At 47.2% G+C, this 27,569-nt stretch overlaps 1 protein-coding gene across 1 annotated transcript in view; it reads left to right on the top strand.

Moving 5' to 3' along the window:
* The window catches only part of NSMCE2 (NSE2 (MMS21) homolog, SMC5-SMC6 complex SUMO ligase), a 167,910-nt gene that overhangs the window by 74,723 nt on the left and 65,618 nt on the right, over positions 1-27,569 (top strand). The gene's annotated exons all lie outside the window — the stretch shown is intronic.

The following is a 27,569-nucleotide window of genomic DNA, read 5'->3' as shown; positions in this document are numbered from 1 at the left end:
CTGCTTCTACACACGCACCGTGTAACTGTAGCTTATTAAAATCTGTCTGGCTTAATTCATGTTGATTCACCAAGTGGTAAAATTGTAAGTTATTGTGCTCGAGCTGTCAGAGAAGTTAGGAAGTTAGCAGTTCTAATGTTTATACAAGACAACAAAATTGTGTGTTTGGTTTTTTTATTGCACAGTGACTGTAATAGCTATTAAAAAATCATTCTGAGCAGCCATGCTGGGAAAATTCATGGGTCCTAAAATCATATGTATTGTTCTCACCCTGTCCAATCATGATTACACTTTAGAATCACATTGTTCCACTTTCCATCCCTTGACCCCTGTCCCTGTGTCGTTCTCCCACAACACACACACACTTGGATTTCAACATAAACTGATAGCTCATGTATTGCGGGAATCATAGATTAATGATTTACACAATTGGAAGCTGAAATGCTGGGTGCTTTCATAAAGCAGTGTTTTTTTACTTGCAATCTTGGTCGCTGATCCAAAGCCCGCTGAAATCATTGGAAAGACTCTCCTATTGACTTCTATGGGCTTTGGATCAGTCTTCTAGAAAGACTCATGGAGTGAGAGGATGATGATACTGATTTTTAGGTCTGATGCCTCAAGACTTGTCAGTAGAGATGAATGCTGTGCATCATTTGAAAATTGAGAACCCAAGTTCTCCAGTGGTGTGTGGCATTTGTTTCCCATCCTTATGGTTTACAAGATATTGAGCTTCAGAATGATCATTGGTCTATCAGCCTAACTGTGTTCTTGGGACAGAATATAGCAAGATGAAGACCACAACCAGTGTAATCTTTAGTTCCTGCATAATCATAAAATTATTGCTGCCAATCATTATGTTGTAATTCCAGATTTCTAGGTGTTAGTTTCTGAATTACAAAGAGCTTGATAACAGAAACTGGATTTGTTTCCCACCCTGTACTTGGCTGTAGATTGCCTGCCCTAAATATATTTTATCTATGGCCAAGTGACCAAGTATTAACCAGTAGAATTATTAAACATCACCCAAATTAATCAAGCATAATAGGAATGACTGTTGTTTTTTTATAGGAGGGGAGTATTTTATTGTTGCTGATGCCTGAAATCCAGCTGATATTTCTCTTAATAGCCATTAGGATTTTTGTTTTGGTTGTTCCCTGAAGACAAATTGAGAGGGTGCCAGCAGAATGCGGATAGTGATGTTGGATGGACCAGTATGCTCTGTACATGGACTATTGATCAGTTGTGCTAGTTTGGGAGCAGTCACACACATGTTTTTGATCCGGTGTTCCATCACGTTTGAGCCTATCACAATGCTTAGAATAATCCGAAAGGTTGAACGGAAAAACATTAGATGAATTTTACAAGCAAACTTGAGTACGCTCTAATAATCCTACATTAAAATAAACACACTGGAACCTCTCTCTTGCTTGCGCTCTCTCTCTCTCTCTCTCTCTGTTATCAAAAGGAAAACGAAATGCCTCTTTATGGCTGAGAATATAAGTGTATCAGAGATGGGAAATGCAAGTTATACTCCACAAAGCAACCACAACTCTGCTGCCTTGTGCACTTGTCCATACCATGCATATATCCATGCCATCTCTTGTTCATGAACACCGTCCCTGAATTGAACTGTAAAGCCAATATTCCTTCTTGCTTCAGTGTCTCCTTTAAAACCACTTTTACCATGAAGCCTACAGGACGTTGCCAAATGATAATGGTTAGGTAGAGAGCTACCAGGGATTGTTCATATTCAATTGATATATAGAATGTATATAATTTAATTTAATAATTATTTGGAACCATCAAACTGTGCACTAGCTAATTGTGTAGCCATGCAATCTTATTCCTGATACCCTTGTCCTTCACACTCCTTCTCTTCTATTGTTTGTTAGCCTCACATGTCACTTATCTTAACCCCCCCCCCCAAAAAAAAACTGAATCTGCAAGCACATGAGTTGAACTCATTGAGACTACTCATGTGCTTAGAGTTACGCACATGTCTAGATTTTTGTAGGGTCAGAGGCTAAAAGTGTGAGATTTTTGTAGGGTCAGAGACTGTGTTTGCCTATGTGTTTGTACAGTACCTAGCACAATCAGGCCTTGATCCTGATAGGGCCTCTGGGCACGACTGGATTATAATCAGTAAATATTAATAGTATGCTAAACCATAAGATTGAACACTTAGGTAGATTCTGATACTATTCTATAAGTGCAGGTACCTGTGCACTGGTACCTAAGCCAGTGTGTCTAGAGAAGGAATGAGCACAGGGATGGGAGTCAAGAAATTCTGTAAAAACAACGAGGAGTCCTTGTGGCACCTTAGAGACTAACAAATGTATTTGGGCATAAGCTTTCGTGGGCTAAAACCCACTTCATCAGATGCATGGAGTGGAAAATACAGTAGAGAGGTATAAATACACAGCATATGAAAAGATAGGAGTTGCCTTACCAAGTGGGGGGTCAGTGCTAAAGAATCAATTCAATTAAGGTGGAAGTGGGTTATATAATCCCAGCTCTGCTGCCGATTTGGGGCCTAATTCAAAAATCACTGAAGTAAGTGGCAACACTCCCATTGATTTCACTAGGACGTTAGATCAGGCCCATTGAGCACCATGGACATATTAAGTATTGTTGTTAGAATTCTTTGAGGGGGTCAACAAGCATGTGGACAAGGGGGATCCAGTGTATATAGTGTACTTAGATTTTCAGAAACCCTTTGACAAGGTTCCTCACCAAAGGCTCTTAAGCAAAGTAAGCTTCATGGGATAAGAGGGAAGGTCCTCTCATAGATTGGTAACTGGTTAAAAGATAGGAAACAGGGTAAGAATAAATAGTCAGTTTTCAGAATGGAGCGAGGCAAATAGTGGTGTCCCCCCTCAAGGGTCTGTACGGGGACCAGTCCTATTCAACATATTCATAAATGATCTGGAAAAAGGAGGTGGCAAAATTTGCAGATGATACAAAACTACTCAAGATAATTAGGTCCCAGGCAGACTGCGAAGAGCTACGAAAGGATCCCTCAAAACTGGGTGACTAGGCAACCAAATGGCAGATAAAATTCAATGTTGATAAATGCAAAGTAATGCACATTGGAAAACATAATGCCAACTATACATATTGTGACAGACCCAGACCAGTGGGGTACAGGAGTCTGGTAGAGGGCAAATATACTGGTCACTGGATGAGTAGTTTTCTGTTCCCTGAGTGACCGGAGAAGGGGCTGCACTAGAGTAACCAGGAACCTGCTAGAACCAGTTAAGGCAGGCAGGCTAATTAGGACACCTGGAGCCAATTAAGAAGAAGCTTCTAGAATCAATTAAGGCAGGCTAATCAGGGCACCTGGGTTTTAAAAGGAGCTCACTTTAGTTTGTGGTGCGAGAGTGAGGAGCTGAGAGTGTGTGCTGCTGGAGGACTGAGGAGCACAAGCGTTATCAGACACCAGGAGGAAGGTCCTGTGGTGAGAATAAGGAAGGTGTTTGGAGGAGGCCATGGGGAAGTGGCCCAGGGAGTTGCAGCTGTTACAGGAGGCACTATAGAGAGCTGCAGTCCACAGGGCTCTGGGCTGGAACCCAGAGTAGAGGGTGGGCCCGGGTTCCCCCCAAACCTCCCAATTGACCTGGACTGTGGGTTCTTCCAGAGGGGAAGGTCTCTGGGCTGTTCCCCAACCCACATGGTGAATCTCTGAGGCAAGAAAATCCACCAATGAGCACAGGACCCACCAAGATAGAGGAGGAACTTTGTCACAATATAAAATGATTGAGTCTAAATTAGCTGTTATCACTTAAGAAAGATCTTTGAGTCATTGTGGATAGTTCTCTGAAAACATCCACTCAATGTGCAGCGGTAGTCAAAAAATCTGGCTTCATTAAGAAAGGGATAGATAGTAAGACAGAAAATATCATATTGCCTCTATATAAATCCATGGTACGCCCACATCTTGAATACTGCATGCAGATGTGGTCGCCCCATCTCAAAAAAGATATATTAGAATTGGAAAAAGTTCAGAAAAGGGCAACAAAAATGATTAGGGGTATGGAACGGCTGCCAAATGAGGAGAGATTAATAAGACTGGGACTTTTCAGCTTGGAAAAGAGACGAATAGGGGGGGATATGATAGAGGTCTATAAAATCATAACTAGTGTGGAGAAAGTAAATAAGGAAGTATTATTTATTCCTTCTCAAAACACAAGAACTAGGGGTCACCAAATGAAATGAATCGGCAGCAGGTTTAAAACAAACAGAAGGAAGTATTTCTTCACACAACGCACAGTCAACCTGTGGAACTCTTTGCCAGAGGATGCCGTGAAGGCCAAGACTATAATAGGGTTCAAAAAAGAACTAGATAAATTCATGGAGGATAGGTCCATCAGTGGCTATTAGCCAGGATGGGAGGAATGATGTCCCTAGCCTCTGTTTGCCAGAAGCTGGGAATGAGCGACAGGGAATGGATCAAGTATCAGAGGGGTAGCCGTGTTAGTCTGGATCTGTAAAAAGCAACACAGAGTCCTGTGGCACCTTTAAGACTAGCAGATGTATTGGAGCATAAGCTTTCGTGGGTGAATGCCCACTTCATCGGATGCATGTAATGGAAATTTCCAGGGGCAGGTATAAATATGCTGGCAAGAATCAGTCTGGAGATAATGAGGATCACTTGATGAGTACCTGTTCTGTTCATTCCCTCTGGGGCACCTTACATTGGCCACTGTCAGAAGACAGGATACTGGGCTAGATGAACCTTTGGTCTGACCCAGTATGGCCATTCTTATGCTCTTATGTTCTTATGTTAATTTAGCTACAAATTAGAAGATCTGGTGAATTCTTTCTTGTTCTAAGGTATGATCTGATACTGAATCTGTAGTACGATGTGTAAGCATTCTTTAACATGTACTTGTAATATAAATGACTACAAATGACTTTGCATTTGCAAAAGGGTAGTGTTAAGGTTGTACATGCATCCTGAACTGCAGCTTCGCTGCTGATTGCTTAGCCATGCAACTTGTTCAACACTTTCAATACAGCTTTTGGTATGGAATTTCCTGGATTATAAAAAAGAAAGAAAGAAGAAAGCAAGAAAAGCATAACGAGGAGATAATTTCTGTTGGGTTTTCAAAAACTCCAGAACCATTTGGCTAGGCATCACTGGACCACAATGTACCATGCACTTCAGAAAATTCTGCAAGAAAGGGACCCTCTCCTGTGAACCTTTGGAGCTGGTCAGATGGGTAAAACATAATACACCCTCCACAGCAAAATTGACTTAGATTCTTAAGAGAGACAAAGGTAGATATGGACCACCTTCTGATGGTTTAAGGAATAAACTTTTGAGCTACACAGAGCTCTTCCTTAAGTCCCTTAGATTCTTAAGTCACTCAATCATGACTTAGTCTCCTAAGTCACTTAGGCATTTTTGAAAAATGCACCTGAAGTTAAATCCAAATCAATTGTAATTGGAGCACTGCTAAGCACTTCCATCACTGAAGACTATTTCGTCTTTCTAGTCTTAGCTGCTTAGGTTGTCGAGCAGTTTAAGAAGTGCAATTATTTCTTTTATTATGGCAAAATTACATTTTTTACTATTCCCTCCTCTTCCCTCCCCCCCCATCCCCCCCCCCCCCCCGCTCTCAAAAATGGCTGAGCTGTCAGTGTTCAAATGTTTAAAAGAAGTCACTTTTGGACACAGATGAATTGTGGAAAATGTACTAATAAAGTGTGGAAATTTCAGGAGGTTCTAAATGACTGCAAATGGGGTTAGAAAGGAAACTGCTCTACAACCTTAACTATAGATATGGCTGACACTCCCACTATAATGCATAAGGGTCTCAGTTCTTCAAAGTGCTGAGTGGGTGATCTGTCCCTGATTCAGTGAAATGCTTAAGCACATGCTTAACTTTAAGCACACGAGTAGACACCTTGAAATAAATGGGATTACGCATGTGCTTAAATGTTTTGCTTGTTTGTGATGTGAGCTCAGCAGGATTGAGCCCAAGGAGGCTATGTCATGGTTACTTTGGAATCATAACTTTGCATTTTATGTCTCTTGTATGTTCTTAAAATCTCAACTGCTGTATAATATTGCACTAAAAAAGCCTTTTCATTTGATTCCAGTGTATATCAAAGGCACCCTCTGGAATGCTATATGCGATTTTATCTTCCTTTAAGGAAGATAAAAATGAAGACCTTATTTAATTGAGAGGGTTAGTGTAATTCTGCTAGTTCCTAGAAGGGCTAATCAGGAGGTACAATCTCTACCTCTGTGACCTATGTTACTCGTGTTATTAACTTTTATCGATCTAAGGTTATTTAGTGTGCCATTTAATGTTCAAAACAGGGCCGGCTCTATGCACCAGCAAAGCAAGCAGGTGCTTGGGGTGGCACATTTGCAGGGGCGGCATTCGGGCCATCCTTTTTGTTGTTGTTGTTGTTTGTTTGTTTGGGGGCCGGCCCTGCGGGCGCTCACCCAGGTAGATGCTGTCCCGGCCCCCAAGCTGACGTCGAAGTCCAGGTGGAGGAGCTGCAGCGGGTGGCCAAAGCTGGCCCCGAGACTGGGGTCCAGCAGCAGCAGCAGTGCGTCGCGCACGGGAGGCGTCCTGGGGCTGCTGTGGTTTGTGCCGCCGGGCCCGGGCGGGCCATCCAGCGGGCTCCAACACGTGGAGCACAGGACACTTGGGCTGGGGGCCGCCCCGTGGGGGGGGGCACGGAGCCACCTGCAAGTGCCGCAGGGCGGCCGCCCCCCAGCACCGCAGCTGGGGCTGGGCGAAGCGGCCTGAGCCACCCAGGGGCTGCGGCAGGGCGGCCAGGAGCAGCAGCGGGGCAATAGAGGGGACCGGTGCCCAGGGCACTGCCATGCAGGGCCCACGTCCTGCTCTCCAGGGTGCTGTTCCCCGCTGGCCACTCTCGCTGAGGCTGCCCTGCCCCGGCTCCTCAGCCCCCTGCCGGGGCGGTCCCCCCGGCTCTGCCCTCCCAATTCCCGGCCGGTCCTGGAGGCAGGAGTCCCGGCTGGAGGGACCCTGGGCTGAGGCATGGCCCGGGAGCCCCGCTGCTTACCCCGACCCTGCCAGCGCCAGACCGGCTGGAGGTGAGGGGGGAGCGGGCGGAGTCAGGGCCCCCCTGGGTGCCGGGAAGGAGTCGGGTGGATGCAGCCTCTGCCCCTGCTAGTGTCATGAGCGGGATGCTGATGACCCGCCCTGGGAGAGAGTTACCAGTGACCCAGGGAGGGTGCAGGTGGGGGGGAGAGCCCAGGGCTGGGGTGGCAGGGGGTGCGGATGGGGTGGGTGAGAGCCCAGGGCTGGGGCGGCAGAGGGATGCGGGTGGGGGAGGGCACTGGTGGGGGGGAACCCAGAGCTGGGGCGGCAGGGGGTACGGGTGTGGGGAGAAGAGCCCAGGACTGGGGCAGCAGGAGGGTGCAGGGGGGAGCCCAGGGTTGGGGTGGTGGGCAGCCAAAATTTTTTGCTTGGGGCAGCAAAAAACCTAGAGCCGGCCCTGGTTCAAAAGATGCCAAGTTTCATAGGTGTTTTATAGTAGCTGGTAGCATGCACTTTGGAATTCTAGCCACTACATTTCACACACGCACAAAACAAAAACAAAACTTCCGTACTCATTTTGTAGAAAACATTAAGACTGAAGTGAATGACAAAATACTGCTGGAGCTGCCAGCCAATTTAAGGAGTGCATTTGGAAGGATGGGAGAGATAAAATGTTGTTGATAGGGTAACAAATCATTTTTAGATGCACTATTGGTTTTGGCATTCTTTTCTCCTAGCAAAATAAGCAATGGGATACAGTCTGGAATGTAGCAACATAGCATTTGTAATGAACCTCCCTGCCCTCTCCACAGGCAGAAATCTGCTTCGGAAGCTTTGGAAGGAAAGAGTTGATATCAGAGTTGACATTTTGCTAAGATAGACTCATGACCAATATAAACAAGGAGGCATTTTCAAAAGATAATTGTAGCTGTTCAAATAAAGATGCCAAGGAATAAAGTTGCCTGATGTTCTTATTTCCAAATCATGCATTTAGCAGGATTTGTAATTTAAATTTTTTTCTTTTAAATTCAATTTTGGATAGTAAAATAATGCTATGTAAGGAACTCCCTTTAGATTAATAAAACAGGAAGTAAATGGATTTGCCTCTCATCTGATAAGGAAACAAGCACTAACATGATATACTGCAGATTGACAAATATCGTCTAAATAATCCTCACAACACTCTAGTGGGATAGGTAGATAACTATTATTATCTCAATTTAGCCAGTGAGAGACTTGAAGCACATGGGTGAAGCTACTTGCCCAAAGCCATACAACAACTCACTGGCAGACCTGGGATTGCATTTTGGCAGTTCTTAACTTTCAGACCTGTGCTTATTTCTCTTCTTTTTAGTCTGAGCCATCTTGGCATTAAAGCGGTTCAAAAAGAAGGTTGCAATCTTTTTAAAAAAAATGTTTATTCTTATGGGGAAAGTATCATTTTAATTAATTACACGGAGACCAATTATGGGAAGTTTCAGCTCAAAAGGTGAAAGTTATGAGTGATTGAAAATGGGCTTAGAATGGATACTGCTATGACAGTCAGTACTGTACGTGACCTGAGTTTTTGGTCTCAGTAAAATTCCTAGTGGCAGGTCATCATAATATATCAAAGAGAGAGAATGGTGTAGTGGTTAGAGAGCTAGCCTGAGACCTGAGACACCCAGGTTCAATTGCTTGCTCTGCCACAGACCTCCTGTATGACTTTGGGTAAGTCATTTAGTCTTTCAGTGCCTCAGTTCTCCATCTGTAAAATGGGGATAATAGTACTTTTTACCTCACAGGGTTGTTGTTGGGGTAAATACATTAAAGATTATGAGATGCTCAGATACTATAGTAACAGGGGCCATGGAGGTATCTAAGATGCCTGAATCACAAAATTATCATCATAGTTGGCAATCTCAGCTGAAAGGCCAAAGACAGAATGAACTATGGACTCTGAACTCTCCTGCTACCCTCTGAGGTGGTCCTTCCAGGTCACAGCTGAAGTACATTGGCAGGATATCTCAGGAAAGCTTTCAGTGAGTTTACCCATACTCTGCATACTTGGTGGATTAACAGAAAACTTCAGTCTCAGGATTGTCAAACCAGCACTGAATACATATGAAGAGGAAAAAAAGCATTTGAGTGAGTAGGTGTTTTGTACTCAGAATAAATGGTTCAGCCTTAAATGTACAATAAAAATGTCTTGTTTATGAAGTTCTTGGAAGCTTTTCTGTCCTTTGTTGGCCTTAGCTTTTCTTTAGAAGTTAGGTAACTGCTGGTGACCATCGTGGCATTAAACCAGGGGTGGGCAAACTTTTTGGCCCAAGGGCCACATCTGGGAATTAGAAAATGTATGACAGGGCATGAATGCTCACAAAATAGGGGTTGTGGGCTCTGGTTGGGGGTGCAGGCTCCGGGGTGGGGCCAGAAATGAGTTCAGGGTGTGGGAGGGGGCTCTGGGCTGGGGCATGGGAGTGGGGTGCGGGGAAGGGCTTCAGCTGGGGGTGTGGGCTCTGGGGTGGGGCTGGAGATGAGGAGTTTGGGGTGTAGGAGGGTGCTCTGGGCTGGGACTGAGGGGTTCGGAGGGCGGGAGGGGGATTGGGGCAGGGGGTTGGGGTGTGGGAAGGGGTGCGGGCTCTGGGGTGGGGCTGGGGATGAGGGTTTGGGGTGCATGAGGTTGCTCCGGGCTGGGATAGAGGGGTTCAGAGGGCGGGAGGGGGATCAGGGCTGGGGCAGGGAGTTGGAGCGTGGGGAGAGGCTCAGGGGCGCAGGCTGCAGGCGGCGCTTATTTCAATCGGCTCCTGGAAGCAGCGGCATGTCCCTTCTCCAGCTCCTACGTGGAGGCATGGCTAGGTGGCTCTACGCGCTGCCCCGTCCACAGGCTCTGCCCCTGCAGCTCCCATTGGAGCTCCAGAGGGGGCCATTGGAGCGGGGCGATAGGAGTGCATAGGAGCTGGAGGGGGGCCATGCCACGGCTCCCGGGAGCTGCGTGGAGCGGCCCCAGACCCTGCTCCCCGGCTGGAGTGCTGGAGGGGGGCCATGCTGCGGCTCCCAGGAGCTGCGTGGAGCAGCCCTAGGGTGACCAGATGTCCTGATTTTATAGGGACAGTCCTGATTTTTGGGTCTTTTTCTTATATAGGATCCTATTTCCCCCTATCCCCGTCCCGATTTTTCACATTTGCTGTCTGGTCACCCTAAGCGGCCCCCGACCCTGCTCCCCAGTTGGAGCGCCGGAGCAGGGCAAGCCTCAGACCCCATTCCCCAGCGGGAGCTCGAGGGCCGGCTTAAAAGGCCGGCGGGCTGAATGTGGCCCGCGGCCCATAGTTTGCTCACCCCTGCATTAAACAGTATTTTTGCTCATCATTTCAATCTGTTCTCCTATTTCTTGACAATACAGTAATCCATGTAAGCAACTCATAGAATTACAAAAATCACATCATTTCCTATAAATTTCAGATAAGTAATATACATATAAATGATCACTGCAGTTTACATCTAAATTTCTGAAGACTTTAGGTCATTGCAAAGACTGACCATTTGGGTAATATCATATTTCACATAAAGCACAAGGAACATGTGATTTCTGGTCCTCAAGAGCATGACAAACTATATCAAAAAGATTTTCTGTTCACTCTTGAGGTGTTTGGGTTTTTTTTACTCTTTTTCTGGAGAATTAAACATTTTCATTTTGATCAAATTCAAAGTCGTTGATGAAAATATTTTGGCCCTTTCTGCTTAATTAGTATAATTTTGTATTCCATTCTCAAAGGCAGAGAGAAGGAGAAATGGGGGGCCTTGATGATAGCAAAGGGAGAGAGAGGTTGAGATGCACAGAGGTTAAAAAAAAAAAGAGAAAATAGCAGAAGGGAGAGAAAACGAGAGAAGAGGAGAAGTGAGTGACTGATAGAAAGAAATAACCAGTTTAGTATTAATTATTTTGTAGCACTCAAAAGTGTGCTAGAGGCTTCAAAGCAAATTTAGAATGATGCATTCCCTACCTAAAGAACTTACAGTCTAAATTTTAGACACAATGAAATGTTCACGGGTGACAAACTGTAAGGAGAGAATGGGCCAGAGAAGAATAGCGACACAATACCTCAGTCATGTTTTACTCAGTTTAGATGTGCACTTCTTAGCAGTTCAGATAAGGGACTAAAGAAGTTGACGACGATGGTGGAAAATCAGAAAAACATCCATGCAGCTGTAAGGTTAATGAACTTTTATTTATTTATTTCATTTATTTGGCTGCTTGGAGAGATGCCTCTCTTCCCGGAAGGGGTCTTGGCTTTCTTTTTACCCCTCTTATGGCTGTGTGATCACTTTGACACCTTATGTTTTGGGGCTCTATGCCCCCAATCTGGCAAGGGAGTGTGAAGAAGATGCAGGAGCTCCATTGCAGCCAAGCATTTGTGTTGAGCATCAAGACCCAAGTTTTATCAGACAGAATGGGGAAGTGAATCTAAGGCCAAGCAGAGCAAACGATGATCCATCGGCATGTGTCAGCAGCACTCCCTGTGGCAATTTCACAGAAACTGAGTTTACTGAAAGGAAAATATGTATATACTTACGGTACATTAAACATAGTAGCTTCCTTATAGACCAGAGTTTATCTTTCAGAACAATTCCAAGCTGTTCAGCCAATGCACATTGGGCCCGATGCTCAGCTAGTGTAAATTGGTGTAGTTCCACTGAAGTCACTGGACCTTCATTGATTTACACCAGCTAAAGATCTGGCCCACTATATTTAGAACACACCGTAAGCTTAATAAATGTCCTTTAATTCCTTATGAGAAATAGTTACCCTGCATTTGCATTGGCCATTTAATGCAGTTTTTAATATTTCAGTGGTTTCATTTCCTTCTTGAAAGTGTCAGAAATGAGTAAAATATAGTAAAGAATGCTTTCTTTCCAACTTCATATTTTATCAAGGGTGAAATGCATCTAAGATCAGTGAAGTTATTTTTCTTTGCTATAATTTGGTTAATTTTTTTCTCTTAATATATGATTAAATATGCCCCTCCTTCCCCAAACTCACAATCTGAGGCTTTATAGACCTAATCCAAAACACACTGAAGTCAACAGGAGTCTTTCCATTGACTTCAGTAGGGTTGTGATCAGACCCTATATGCCAAGTTCTGGTAAAAAGTGAATTTTTTTACTGATTTAAATCAAACAAGAAACTAGGAAAAGAATTCCCTGTGTGTCTGCATACCACATGTGTGCCAGGCTTCAGGAACAGAAAGAGGAGCTTTTCACTGAGGGAAGACCAATGCCAGACTGATTGCTTTATCAGACTCAACCCATCAAATAATAATTGCTATAGCTGAAGTCTAATGAATAAAGCACTGTATTAAAAGGCAAAACAAGAAGGTTTTTCAAGACACAGTCTAGGTAATTGTTCAGCAACTCCGTTATTACTGTTGGCAAAGTAAACTATCTGCCTACCTTACGGTTTTCTGTAGCACCCATCACTACAGTTCTTGCTTATCCCTGCAACTCAGATAAAACCTCCCCCCCACCCAAACAAGCTTTTAGTGTGATATGTTCTATCATATAAGTCCCATACGGCTGGGCTCAGATCCTGCAAACACTGACTGAGTAATGTCATGCATGTGAGTAGTCCTACTGAAGTTACTCACCTTCGTAAGTGTAGTATCTGGGCTGTGGTTTGTGAAGACATTTTCCAGACCCTGCGTACTCCCTTTACCACTTCCCTCATTTTACCCACCTGCTCCCCAGTCTGAATCAGCATCCTTCCTGGTCTCTCTACAGCTGCTTTTCCTTTTCAGATGACCAGCCCGCCTCCTAATCTTCTCTTCAGCTTTCTCTCTGATAGCCCCTCCTTAGGGAAAACTTATGCCATAGAATATATGTAACCTGTGACAGATGTATTTAGTCTCATCCAGTGAGTCCTTGGCAATCCTTGCTCTGTACTGAAAAGACGGTATTATTGAAGGCAAATACATAACACAGTTGTCTGGGTCTGAAGTGATAATATTCTTTATTAATTTCACTTGCTTTTTGGTGCAGAATCATTGATGTGACAGTAAGCTAGGCAGGTCTGATTATTACACGTAGGAAGAGCAGCAATCTAGAAGAAAGTAGTAGTTATACAATACTAACAGTATTTTAATGGTGCTGTAAAAAGTATTGTTAGTGGAATGCTGGCTATTGCTTTACATTTTTGCTAGAGATGGAAAAACTAGTAGCTGAGTGAGTCATGACACCCAATGTTTCAAACTTCAGTTGTAAATGAAAGAGGAGCTTTTCCATATAATTTATTTGGCTTAATTCTTGTGCCTAATGGCTGCATATATACCATAAACATTGTGAAGGAGCAACCATGGAAACACTTGTTTTCTTGCGTTGCTAAATTTACTCTGGGTTGAATATTAACACAGTGCCTGGCAGTACTTTAAAAGCAAAAATAGCTTAAGCGTGACTCACTATGAGTCATTTTCTGCTAGCCCTGCTATATTGCCTAGAGCTTGACATTGAACAAGTTGGCAGCCTGCATTGCTAAATTTTTTTTCTAGGAACTCTGAACACATTTCATTCTTGTGAATTCTCTTGTGCAACAATATTAAACACAGAAATGTGTTTGTTTTCCTTTCAAAGTCAAATGAATCAGAAGATGGTGAAACAAAAGAGTATTTTTCTTGGCGATTCTCGAAAAGTTGGATTCTGAGAATTATCCTTTAGCTACAAGAACAAAATGATTGCGTGTATGTTAAAGGTTAATATCACTTTGCCCAGGTTATGTGTAACATATACTTTCAACATTTTAACATCTGTTGAAGGTACTGTCCAAACTATGCTTTTTTTTTTTCCCCCGGAATATTTTTTTGAGACTGAGTAACTGTGTAGCTTAAGAACCTCTTATCTTTTGCTGGCAAAGGTTTTATAATGGGAAGTTTGTCAACTCTAAGAGGCTGACAAAACCAGTCAACAGTATTCCTATTGGCCTCTGTATTTCATAGGCACACCCTAAGTAGGACAGTTGGTATCTGACAGCAGGAAAGTGAATAGCTTGCTCCCTAACTGTGGGAAAGCCTACAAACGATCAGCTGATGTCAGTCAGATGGGTAGGGGTGATGATTGCTGGCTGAAAGCAAAAGAAACTTTGCTGAGGCAACGATGACACTATATCCTGAAATATACTGGAAGAGCCAAATTCTGCTCTCAGTTACACCAGATTTAGGTGCTTTAAAGGTCATTTTTCATGGAAATGGGTAATAAAATGTCAAACTAATGAATAATTTTCACAAAGCAAGTTCTTAAAATCATTACGGGGTTTTGATTTTTTTTTTTGGTGGGAGGGAATTTCCTCACGGAAAAATCACTTCTTGTTACTGACACATAATCCTTTGCATCTTTTTAAAGTAGACACCAGAAACCATGTTAAAATAGAAATAAAGTCCTATCAGGGTACAAAAGTAAGGGCATGTCTACATTACAGATTTAATCGACCTATGTTAGGCGGACTTACAGCCACCACAGTGGCTGATGTGCACACTACCCTCCTTCTGTCGGTGGTGCGTGTCGTCACCAGGTGCACTTCCACCCACTGAAGGGGGAAATGCTGAGGGCTAGGAACCAGGGCTCTCAGCTCTGCGCCGCTCCCCGCCGGGAGCCCAGCTGCCCTCTGGGCTTTCGGCTCCTTCCTGCCAGTAGGGAGTGGGGGCAGCTGCCCAGGCTTCTTGCCTCCTCATTCCCTCTCGGCAGGGGTGAAAGTAACTTAAAGGACTTACCGGTACTCTGGAGTCCTGAGCAGGGAGCATGGGCTCAATCAGAAGAGGTGGGGCCTTTAAATACACAGGGCTTTTAAATCAAGATTTAAAGGCCCAGGGGCTCAGGCTGCAGCTGGAAGCCCCGGAGCCTTTAAATCACCCCTGCAGCAGAGGCAGCTGGGAGCTCAGGGGCGATTTAAAGGGCCCGTGGCTCCGGCCGCTGCTACCGCAACTGAGCTCCGGGCCCTTTAAATTGCAGATGGAGCCCTGCCGCCGCTACCCCGGGACTCTGGCAGTGAGGCTCGGGTGGCGATTTAAAGGGCCCTGGGCTCTGGCCGCAGCAGGGAGCCCCGGGCCATTTAAATCGCCACCCGAGCCCGGCTGCCGAAGCCCCGGTGTAGTGGCGGCAGGGCTCCAGCGGTGATTTAAAGGGCCAGGGGCTCTGGCCGCTGCGGTGAGCCCTTTAAATCGCCAGCCTGGGGAAGCCGGTCCAGTCTGGCACGGCGTACTGGCTCTTGCCGGAATGCCATACCGTACCATACTAGCTTACTTTCACCTCTGTCTCTGGGAGTGGGGGCAGCTGCCTGGGCTTCTCGACTCCCTGAGTGGGGAGCAGGGAGCCGAGCAGGCACAGCCTGCTTGGGAGCCGGGGGCACCTGGGCTCTAGCTGCCCAGCTTTCAGCCAACGGCTGATGTAGGTAACCCAGTGTCTACACAGACACTGTGTCACCCTAACTACACTGACCATGATTTCTGTTGAAAGTATTTCCCCTTAGAAATCTCTCATAATGAATCAGAAGACGGAGATAGAAAAGGCCTTTAAAACTTAACAGTGACATCATAACCAGTGTCTTGATAAAAATGTGTTGTTATGCAGTAGATTTACCATAAAAATACTACATTATAAATACTGGCCTCACATAACAGTGCTGGAGGGTGTCCGTAAACTTGCTTAAAACTTATCATAGAATCAGAGAAATGTAGGGCGGGACCTCGAGACTTCATCCCTCCAAACTGAGGCAGGACCAAGTATACCTAGATGATCTCTGATAGGTGTTTGTCCATGTTGTTCTTAGCAACCTCCAATAATGATGCTTCCACTACCTGCCTTGCTAACATATTCCAGGACTTAATTATCCTTAACTTGTAGTATAACTTTACAAATGGTGGTGCAGTGGATTCAACTGAAATCCATACAAAGCCTGTTTCCAAGGCTGTGATTAGCTATAGCAGTCTACAGTATTTCCCTATCTCTAAAATAAGAAACAATTGTGCTGTCTCAGGTAGTGTGGAGTGGGCACTGCAAATGTTAATGGCAAAATGGTGACCACTGAAGTTTTGGTAGTTACTCACATTGCATGCTTTTTAGCGATCTTTTCAAAGTTAATGTATATACTGTACCCCAGTCACACCTCCAGACTCATGCAGAATACAGAAATGTGCTAATTCATATTAAGGACGAGATGTGGCTTTTAAGACACAGCTATATGTAGGAGGCAGTGCAAAGCCTTGCAGCTCTGAGAGGATTCCCAGAAGGATTGGGCCTTCCTGAGAAATGGTCTCTCCATACACATGGTACATTCAGTTGGAGCAGATTTCTTCCACACACAGTAAGGAGTGGGACAGGATCAGGGAGTCCTGCTCCCCAGGGGGAAGCAGACGTGAGCACACCAGGGCTTGGTCTACACTTACCCCCCAATTCGAACTAAGGTACGCAACTTCAGCTACGTGAATAACGTAGCTGAAGTTCGAAGTACCTTAGTTCGAACTTACCTCGGTCCACACGCGGCAGGCAGGCTCCCCCGTCGACGCCGCGGTTCCCCCGTCGACGCCGCGGTACTCCTCTCGTCTAGCTGGAGTACCGCAGTCGACGGCGATCACTTCCTGGTTCGACTTATCGCGTCCAGACAAGACGCGATAAGTCGAACCCAGAACTTCGATTCCCAGCCGCCGAACTAGCGGCTGGGTGTAGACATACCCCAGATCACAGGATGAGCAGGGACTCTTGTGGTGTATGCCCCTTTTGCGGAGGCGCAAAAAGCTGTGTGTTTACCAATCTATCCCTTGGCAGCCAAACACAAGCTACATTGTCTGGCACTAAATGTGAACCCAGTGACAAAGCTTTTCCATAAATACTTAAGGAATACATTGTTGAACATAAACCAGCACTTACAGGTACATGTATATTTTAACATTACAAAGGGAAACCTTTCCCAATCAAAACATTATAAAATTAGTCCCTTCGCTTACTTGACCAGTCTTGAATCCAGATGTGGATTTTTTTTTTTTTAATAGTATCAACTTGTGAAGGAAAGACAAACACATAAGGCAAAGCAGGAAAGCCACATATACAGTGTTCAAAGTAGTAGTATAAATCAAACCAATGTTTTGCAATGTAAGAACCAATAAAGTCAGGGTTGTGGCACATTGGTGGACTTATGGTACCTTCTTGCTGATTAAAGACTTGAACCTGCAAGCCTTTAATCACACAAGTAGTCCCTGTTCATTAGGGTTTGCTTGAAGTCAATGGTACTGCTTACATGAGCAAAGATTTACAGCATCGAGTAGCATAATTGTTGGAATGAGTGTTGATCACTTTCCCTACCGTGAGACACTGAAAGTAAGGAGAGAACATGTCCAAATTGCTGGTTCCTGGGTGGTTGTCAGTTTCTTTTTTCTGTTCAGGAGCTAAGCCACCCTGTTACCCTACCAGGTTGCCCTCCTTCTTGTATGCTGGTACACTCTAACCTGTGGAAGACCTTTTATATTTTTAGTCAGAGGCCTCTTTGTAAGGGAAGACTTGGCAGACAAATCCATCTGGGACAGATATTTCTCAGAGACCAGAGACTGGTCATAAAAATTAGAGATGGAAAAGACCTACCATATCGTGAAGTCCTTCCCTTTTGAGAGGAAGAGATTTGGAGCTTTCCTATAACTTGATCACAAGAGTATTGAAAAAAAAATGTGCTATTAAGTACACATTTTAAGCTACTAGATAGAAACCTTGGGTCTTTTTGGCAAATGAACTGTGAGAATGCTGCTATTTTGAAAAATGTGTGCTCTCAAGTATAGGTAGCTGATTCTCTACCTGCTGATATTGAGGAAGTTAAAAAGGAGTGAAAATAAGAGATTTCAAATGGAAGAGCTCTTTCAAGAGTGGAGATTTTCATCCTATAGTTTGGGCTTATCTACACTTAAAATACTGCTGCGGCACAGCTGCGCTGTGGTAGCGCTTCAGTGTAGACACTACCTACACTGATAGGAGGTATTCTCCCATCAGCATAGATTCATAGACTGGAAGGGACCTTGAGAGGTCATCGAGTCCAGTCCCCTGCCCGCATGGCAGGACCAAATACTGTCTAGACCATCCCTGATAGACATTTATCTAACCTATAATGGTAATATCCTATCTCCTAGAACTGGAAGGGACCTTGCAAGGTCATGGAGTCCAGCCCGCTGCCTTCACTAGCAGGACCAAGTACTGATTTTGCCCCAGATTCCTAAGTGGCCCCCTCAAGGATTGAACTCACAACCCTGGGTTTAGCAGGCCAATGCTCAAACCACTGAGCTATCCCTCCCCCCTAATAGTAATCCACCTCCCCAAGAGGCAGTAGCTAGGTTAATGGAAGAATTCTTCCCTCGATCTAGCGCTGTCTACACCTGGAGTTAGGTAGGTAAAACTATGTCTTTCGGGTGTGGATTTTTTGTACCCCTGAGAGATGTAGCTCTACTGCTGTAAATTCGTAGTGTAGGCCAGGCCTTAGGCACTAATGCCATGGAGAGGTACCTAAATACAAGGCCTGGCTTTTAAAGAATTGTCATCAATGACTATTAGGTGGACACTTATTTTTAGTACCTAAATAAGGACTTAGGAGCCCAAATCTTGGTTCCCATTGTTGAAAATCTTGGCTATAGTGTTGTAATGTCACTCACGGAATAACAGGGTAAATCTGTAGCTCATTTCTCCGGATTCCAGGGACTGGTTTGTTCTAATTACATTTTTCAGTGTTTGAGACAATGTGCTCTTTCCTGTGCTTATATATACATTATTTTGCTTCTGTTGCTTCTTGCTGATTTGAAGTCAAGCTTCTGTGTGAGACATGGATATAATTAACATTACATCTGATATTCAAAACAGCATCATTACTGTACTTTCAGGTGGAAAATAAGCAGCAAAAATTGACAACTCTTAAGAAACAAAGAACCTGTAAATATGTTAAGCTTCTTTGTGATCATGAACAAAGGTCAAAAATAGAAAATGTGATCTACGTAGGATGTTCAAGGGTTATTACAAAATTGCTTAAAGAGAATATTTTAAAGGAAAATTAATGATATGTCATCAGTTCAAGCATAGTTCTTTAGTGTAGAAATGTACTACAGTATGTGAATCAGTTGATTTTTATCAGCGGCTAGCAGGTAAACAAGAAATTTATTTCCCAATGGCTTTTTCATATGATGGTGACAAACTCCATTGCACAACAATGGTCACATTCCAAAGTTGCAACCAGGTTCTGAAAGGCTTAATTTCACAATTGCTTAATATGCCATATTGCAGTACAGTGACCTTTTAGTGAAGAAGGGAGAAGATTGCTTTTTAAACTTAAAATTGGATGTCACTAGTGTAATGCCTGAGTTTTAAATAACAAAATTCTTGTCTTTGGTGTGTCTGGGAACCTTTAGATAATTAAAACTTTTACTACAAGCATGTCAGGAAACTTAAAAATATTAATATTGCTTCAGGAGTGTAAGCCATAATGTTAACATATTGTCAGCTTTAAAAAAAAAAATCTGGCAACCTATTCATGAGACTAGAACTCACCTTGGGAACAGTGTTAACAATGTATGTTTAAAGGCTTTTATTTGTATCAATTTATTCTTCTTCGAGTGCTTGTTCACGTCCATTCCACATTAGGTGTATGCGCACCGCGTGCACGAACGTCGGAAACTTTTTCCCTCAGCGGCTCCCGTCGGGCCCGCAGGGTCTCCCTTCCCGCCAGAGCGGCGCCCTGCCCTAGCGTATATATATCCCTGCCGGCCCGACCCTCCCTCAGTTCCTTCTTACCGCCCGTGGCGACGTTGGAACAACTCTATCTCTCGTCTGAGAGTGTCCCTTAGCATAGTGATTAGTGATAGTTATCAGTTTGTTAATAGTTAAGTGTTTAAGGTTTAGTGTAAATAGTAGTTTATTAGCCCCTCACAAAGGCCTAAATCTCTTTGTGATAGGGGTTGGGCGACCCCGGCACCGGCCCTGGGCGGCGGGGCATGCCGCACGCCCAAGGCTTCAAGGCTTGTGCCACGTGCCGCAGGCCTATGCCGTTGAGCGACCCGCACGACTCGTGTCTTCGTTGCCTGGGGGAAGCTCATCAAAAGGAGCGCTGTAAGATTTGTAAAGCTTTCAAGCCTAGGACCAAGAAGGAGAGAGACTTTCGTCTCAAGCAGCTCCTCATGGAGGCGGCGTTACAGCCCTCCTCTTCCGCGGCGCCGTCGACATCGGTGCGGAGTGCCCCGGCATCGGTCCGCGACCCGACGCCGGCAGGACAGCCTAAGCCTACGGTGCCGCCTCGACGGGAACACACCCGGCACCGTTCTTCTTCGCCGGCCAGACCAAAGAGCCAGCCTAAGACTAGGGGACGTTCCCCGCATAAGAAGCCGGCACCGGCGAAGACCGCGAGTGCCGCCAAGGCCGTTACGGCCCCGGTACAGATCCCGGTACCAGTGGCTCCGGCGCCCAAGGGCCCGTCGAGCCCCGGGATAAGCGCGTCGAGTGAGGAGGAGGGGCTGGAGGAACTGTTGGAACAGCCCTCCACCCCGGACACATTTGAGGCAGCAAAGGACCTCATTGAATTGTCCACCGAAAGTAACCTCCGCGCTAAAGACATTCCGCCGCGACTGCCATCCAAGGGCAAGCCGGCGATGATGCGCCCGTCGCGGTCGCCATCTCGGCACCGAACACGGCGCCGGTCCCAGTCGAGCTCCGCCTTGGTGGACTCCCGGCTTCCCGCCGCGCAACGGGCCTCCAAACAGCCAGGCCCCGACGCGAGCGAGGCACCGTCCCAGCAGCCCGGCTCGACCAGGCACCGGGACGCGTCGACCTCGAGGTTCCCGAGACCGCGCTCCCGCAGTCGTTCCCGGTCCCGGGATGGCGGGTACCGATCCAGATCCAGGTCTGCACGGCGCCTCTCGCGGTCCCGCTCCAGAAGGCACCGCTCCCCGACTCCGGAACGGCACCGCCCGACGGCACCGCCGTGGCCCTCTAGATCGCCGTCCTTGGCATCGGAGGAGGGCTCGGGCTTTTCCAGTAGCTATGGCCGCAGAGTGCACGCCGCTAGGGAGCACGAGGCCTCTTGGCAACCACATTGGAGCCATCCTGGACAATGGCCATTCTGGACCCCGTGGGCCTATCATCAGCAAGGCCCTCCGTCCAGAACCGCGAGATCGGGCCCCTCAGGACACCGGTCCCGCTCCCCACGGCACCGCACTGCCTCCCGTGCGGAGGCCACGGTCTCCAGGCCGCCAGACAGGGATAGAACGGACTCGGTACCGAGCTCGGTACCGAGCCCGGCACCGTCCCTGACCCAGGCCAGGGGACGTACCCCAGAGGACCGTCCCGCCGAGGAGGAGTTGCAGGAGGACGAGGACGCACAGAAGGCCATGACCTCCTCCTCCTCACCGGATGAAGCCGTGGCGGGCACAACAGTGTCCGGCCCTCCCCCGATTGACCATCGGGCGCACCAGCACTTGCTCCGCCGGGTGGCCCTCAATTTGGGGTTGCAGGCAGAGGAGACGGTTGAGCAGGAGGACCCCATGGTAGACATTCTCAGCCCGGAGGGTCCCTCCAGGATCGCTCTTCCACTTATAAAGACGGTACAGTCAAATTATAAGACTGTATGGCAGACGCCAGCCTCCTCTGCGCCGACGGCACGGGGCGTCGAGAGGAAGTATTTTGCCCCATCCAAAAGGTTCGACTTCCTCTTCTCCCATCCAGCCCCATGTTCGCTGGTCGTTTCGGCGGTCAACGAGAGGGAGCGGCATGGCCAGCAGGCCCCAGCCCCCAAGGCCAAGGAGGCGAAGCGATTGGACTTGTTCGGCAGAAAGGTCTACTCGTCGGGAGGCCTCCAGTTGCGGATCGCGAACCAGCAGGCGATCCTCAATAGACATAATTTTAATTCCTGGGCATCAGTGTCTAAATTTAAGGATGCCTTGCCTCAGGGATCGCAGCCCGAGTTTGCGGCCATAGTGGACGAGGGAAAGGCGGTGGCCAAGACCTCGTTACAGGCCTCGCTCGACTCGGCTGATGCGGCCGCTAGGACTATCGCGTCCGGCGTGGTAATGAGGCGCTCAGCGTGGCTGCAGGCTTCTGGTCTTCCCCCTGAGGTGCAAAACACCCTTCAAGACCTTCCGTTTGAAGGTACAGGGTTGTTTTCGGAGCAGACGGATGCCAGACTCCATGGCCTCAAGGACTCGCGGGCTACCCTCAAGTCCTTGGGGATGCATACCCCTGTAACACAGAGGAAGCCCTTCAAACCGCAGCCTCCACAGAGGCAGTACCAGCCTCGCCCTCGACATGAGCCATACCGTAGGCGGGGCAGAGACAATAGGCGTAGGCGCAACAATACGCCTAACCAAGGCCAAAACCAGGGCCACAATAAGCCGCAGCCGGGAAATAAGCAGGGATTTTGAAGATGCGATCGAGGACAGCGTACCTATCTCTTCTCCGGATCCTTCCCTGTGTTTCAGGGACCGCCTGTCCCATTTTTTCCGTGCCTGGTCTCATATAACATCAGACCATTGGGTCCTGCGCACGGTAGAGTCAGGCTATACCCTCCAGTTCTCCTCGCCCCCTCCCTCCCACCCACCACCCCCGTCCCTCTTCAGGGACCCCTCTCACGAGCAACTCCTCATGCAGGAGGTACAGACCCTCCTCGCGGTAGGGGCGGTGGAAGAGGTTCCTCGGGATCTCAGAGGAAAAGGGTTCTATTCCAGATACTTCCTCATTCCCAAAGCGAAAGGGGGCCTCCGTCCTATCCTGGACCTTCGCAAGCTGAACAAGTACTTGCAAAAACCACGTTTTCGTATGGTCTCCCTTGGTACCATCATTCCTTCCCTGGATCCGGGGGATTGGTACGCTGCCCTCGATATGAAAGACGCTTACTTTCACATCGCCATCCGCCCGGCCCACCGACGGTTCCTGCGCTTCACTATCCAGCAGCGTCATTTCCAGTTTACGGTCTTGCCCTTCGGCCTGGCAACGGCCCCGCGTGTCTTCACGAAATGCATGTCCGTGGTGGCGGCCTTCCTTCGGAAAAGACGGATGCACGTCTACCCGTACCTAGACGATTGGCTCCTGGCGGGCCGCTCAGAGACAGAGGTTCGCGCCCACGTGGCACTGGCGCTACAAGTATTCCGTGAACTCGGCCTGTTAGTCAATGTGCCCAAGTCCTCACTAGTCCCCACACAGAGACTGGAATTCATAGGGGCAGTCCTGGACTCGGTGGCGGCACGGGCGAGTCTTCCCGTATCGCGATTCCTGGCTATCCAGGAGGCCATGACCTCCATTCAGAGATTCCCCACGACCACGGCCAGATGTTGCTTACAACTCTTGGGGCACATGGCGGCATGCACCCACGTAGTCGGACACGCCCGCCTCAGGCTCCGGCCTCTGCAGCTGTGGTTGGCCCAGGTATATCGCCCCAACAGCGACCCGTTGGACATGGTCGTCACGATCCCGGCTTGGGTATCGAGCGCCCTCTGTTGGTGGCTCGATCAACAGCAGGTCTGTGCGGGGGTCCCGTTCGCCGCCCCACAACCAGTTCTGACGTTAGTGACAGACGCGTCAGACCTGGGTTGGGGGGCGCACCTAGGGGACCTGCGCACTCAGGGCTTGTGGTCCAGGGAGGAACAGTTGCTTCACATCAACCTGAAGGAGCTGAGGGCGGTTCGCCTCGCCTGCCAGACCTTTCACGCCACCATAAGAGGTCACGGCGTGTCAGTTCTGACGGACAACACTACCGCTATGTTTTACATAAACAAGCAGGGCGGGTCCCGGTCCTCTCCCCTCTGTCGCGAGGCGCTCCTCCTCTGGGACTTCTGCATAGCCCATTCAGTACACCTCCAGGCTGCATATCTCCCCGGGGTCCAGAACGGGCTGGCGGACCGCCTCAGCCGGTCCTATCTCATGCACGAGTGGAGGCTGAGACGGGACATCCTCCGTTCAATCTTCCTGAGGTGGGGGTTTCCCCAGGTGGATCTGTTTGCCACCATGGACAACAGCCAGTGCCCGCAGTTTTGCTCCTTCCAGAACCGCAGTCCGGGCTCTCTGGCAGACGCCTTTGCAATCCCGTGGGGCGGGAGCCTGCGGTACGCCTTCCCCCCGTTCCCACTCATCCACAGGGTCCTCCTAAAAACCCGCAGGGACAAGGCGACGGTCATTCTCATCGCCCCGGCGTGGCCACGACAACACTGGTTCACAACTCTCTTGGAGCTGTCCGTGACCACTCCGATAGCCCTCCCCCTCCATCACGACCTCATCACACAAGACCGAGGTCGCCTGCTCCACCCGAACCTGCCATCGCTGCATCTCACGGCATGGCTTCTCTCTGGCTAAGTGCGGTGGAGCACAGGTGCTCTCAGGAGGTCCAGCAAATCCTCCTTGGTAGTAGAAAACCCTCCACAAGGGCGACCTACCTTGCCAAGTGGAAACGCTTCTCCCTATGGTGTGGGCCTCAGCACATCCAGCCCTTGCAGGCCTCGATACCACTGATTCTGGACTACTTGCTGCACCTCAAGCGTCAAGGCCTCGCTCCAGCTTCTATTAAGGTGCATCTAGCCGCCATATCGGCGTTTCACCCGGGGGAATCGGGGATGTCCGTGTTCTCCAACCCCACTGTAGTCCGATTCCTCAAGGGGCTGGAGAGGATGTTCCCCTACTCACGTCCACCTATACCCCCATGGGACCTCAATCTGGTCCTCACTAAGCTCATGGGGCCGCCCTTTGAGCCCCTGGCCTCTTGCTCCCTCATGCACCTTTCATGGAAGGTCGCGTTTCTCGTGGCCGTCACCTCGGCTAGGAGGGTATCGGAGCTGAGGGCCCTCACCTCGGAGCCTCCTTATACTGTCTTTCATAAGGATAAGGTGCAGCTTAGACCTCACCCTAGATTCCTCCCTAAAGTGGTCACGAGTTTTCACATGGGGCAGGACATCTGTTTGCCGGTGTTCTTCCCCAAGCCCCATACGGACCCAAGCCATCGTAGCCTGCATACCCTCGATGTTCGGCGGGCGTTGGCTTTCTATCTAGACCGTACCAGGCCTTTCCGCAAATCGACTCAACTGTTTGTGGCCATTGCGGAACGAATGAAGGGCCAGCCTATTTCGGCGCAACGCCTGTCGGCGTGGATCGTGCTTTGCATACGCACGTGCTATGAGCTCGCCAACATGCCTGCACCTCAGATCAGGGCTCACTCTACTAGGGCCCAAGCGTCCTCGACGGCCTTCTTGGCGCAGGTCCCGCTCCAGGAGATCTGAAAGGCAGCCACCTGGTCGTCGGTGCATACCTTCACAGCCCACTACGCGATCCACCATCAAACCAGAGATGACGCGATGGTCGGCAGGGCGGTGCTTCAATCAGTTATTCCTTGACTCCTACCCTCCTCCAATGGTAAGCTTGTGAGTCACCTAATGTGGAATGGACGTGAACAAGCACTCGAAGAAGAAAAGACGGTTACTTACCTTCTGTAACTGTTATTCTTCGAGATGTGTTGTTCACGTCCATTACACTTCCCACCCTCCTTCCCCTCTGTCGGAGTCACCGGCAAGAAGGAACTGAGGGAGGGTCGGGCCGGCAGGGATATATATACGCTAGGGCAGGGCGCCGCTCTGGCGGGAAGGGAGACCCTGCGGGCCCGACGGGAGCCGCTGAGGGGAAAAGTTTCCGACGTTCGTGCACGCGGCGCGCGTACACCTAATGTGGAATGGACGTGAACAACACATCTCGAAGAACAACAGTTACAGAAGGTAAGTAACCGTCTTTTTTGTTTGTCTTTTTTAGCTAACTCCCTTCATGAAACATGAGAAATTTATCTTATGTAGAAATAGGTTTTCTATCTTTTATTTATCTTAGTAGATACTGATCTACTGATGATATGTGTTTACAGTGGCAGTACAGGAAAGTAACTTTGGTAACATCTTGGATGTAGACATTTTAAAAATAAAAACAATATTCTTTCTTAATTTTAAATTTTAGATAGCATTTTTCTGGCACAATGTTAGAACAAATTTATACATTGCCCAGGTTATGTGTCGGGATTTCTAGTTTTCATTTCAAGCAGAAAGCATTTTTGCATGCCACATCAATAGTATTTTTTTAAAAAATAATTATTTTTTTAAGAAATAAATACAAATTAAAAAAGAAAATGGTAATATTCCTTTAAAGAGACATCCAAGTACTAGATACTTCCTGTCCATTATAAATCATGTCCTAGTCATACTGCCTACTATACAGTAACTTATTTCCTGATCAGGAATTTTAGTAATTTGGGAAGCACTGCATGAAGCATGCTGCTTACCTGCGTGTGTGCAAAAACAGCTAGATACTGTTCAGAACAGCCTGGTTGAAAAAATTAATCTAACACTACCATATTACAGCAGTAGCAAACAATCCTGGGGAAAAAGATGAGGACCTGCAACTGAGAATATTCTGTCACTGACTCTGTAAAGATGAGTTCAAGGCACCAATAAAAAAAAATGTCCCAATGGAATATCAGAAGGGAGATGTTTTTTTGGTCCCAGCAACCTAGGGCTTTAAAGATGATTGCTACTGCATTCATAACTGATCAGTTATTACATGGCTAGGACTAAGACTTATCCAACGCCTGCTGAAGCCAACAGGAGTCTTTCCACTGAATTCAGCAGGTATTAGATTGGGTCCATAGTGCTCACAGTGAGAGCTGTGTGAATAACTGATTTTTCAATACTCTAGCAATTCTGAAAAATTGACAAAAAAATTCTGTTTGGTCAAACTGAAACTGAATATTTTCAGAATTTTGAATGAATTGAAATAATTGGAACAATTTTGTTTGTCGTTTTTAACTGTTTTTAGTAAATGTGAAAGTAATGAAGGGCTAAAGCAGGGATAGGCAACCTATGGCACGTGTGCCAAAGGCAGCACGCGAGCTGATTTTCAGTGGCACTCACATTGCCCGGGTCCTGGCCACCGGTCCAGGGGGCTCTGCATTTTAATTTAATTTTAAATGAAGCTTCTTAAACATTTTAAAAACCTTATTTACTTTACATACAACAATAGTTTAGATATATATTATAGACTTATAGAAAGAGACCTTCTAAAAACGTTAAAATGCATGACTGGCACACGAAACCTTAAATTAGAATGAATAAATGAAGACTCAGCACAGCACTTCTGAAAGGTTGCCGACCCCTGGGCTAAAGTAACAAAATGGTGGTGGTGCTGCCACTACTGCTTTTATACCCAGTAGCTCAATGCTTAGGGCATGCCCCTACGATTTGGGAGACCCAGGTTTAAATCTCTATTCTGAAGCACAGATTTGAGGAGAGCACCCTAGCCACTGGGCTATAAGTTATTCTGTGGTGAGTCTCTCTCAATCTCTGTTGTTAAAACTGGTCCACTTTGTATAAATAACTAAATATTCATTGAAGACTTTGGACAGGACTCGGGGTCAAAGTGTCCACAAAATGCGAAATTTACAGAGTCGTTGTGCTCCCTTGTCTTCTACACTCATTCGAGACCTGTCCCCTTTATCGTCGCCATATCCAAACACTTAATTGCCTGCAACAATGCCACCTAAGCAGCATAATGGGA

Source organism: Emys orbicularis, chromosome 2, assembly GCF_028017835.1.
Source record: "Emys orbicularis isolate rEmyOrb1 chromosome 2, rEmyOrb1.hap1, whole genome shotgun sequence".
NCBI lineage: Eukaryota > Metazoa > Chordata > Testudines > Emydidae > Emys > Emys orbicularis.
The sequence above is the reverse complement of the archived record's forward strand: the minus strand, read 5'-3'. Positions and strand labels throughout refer to the sequence as shown.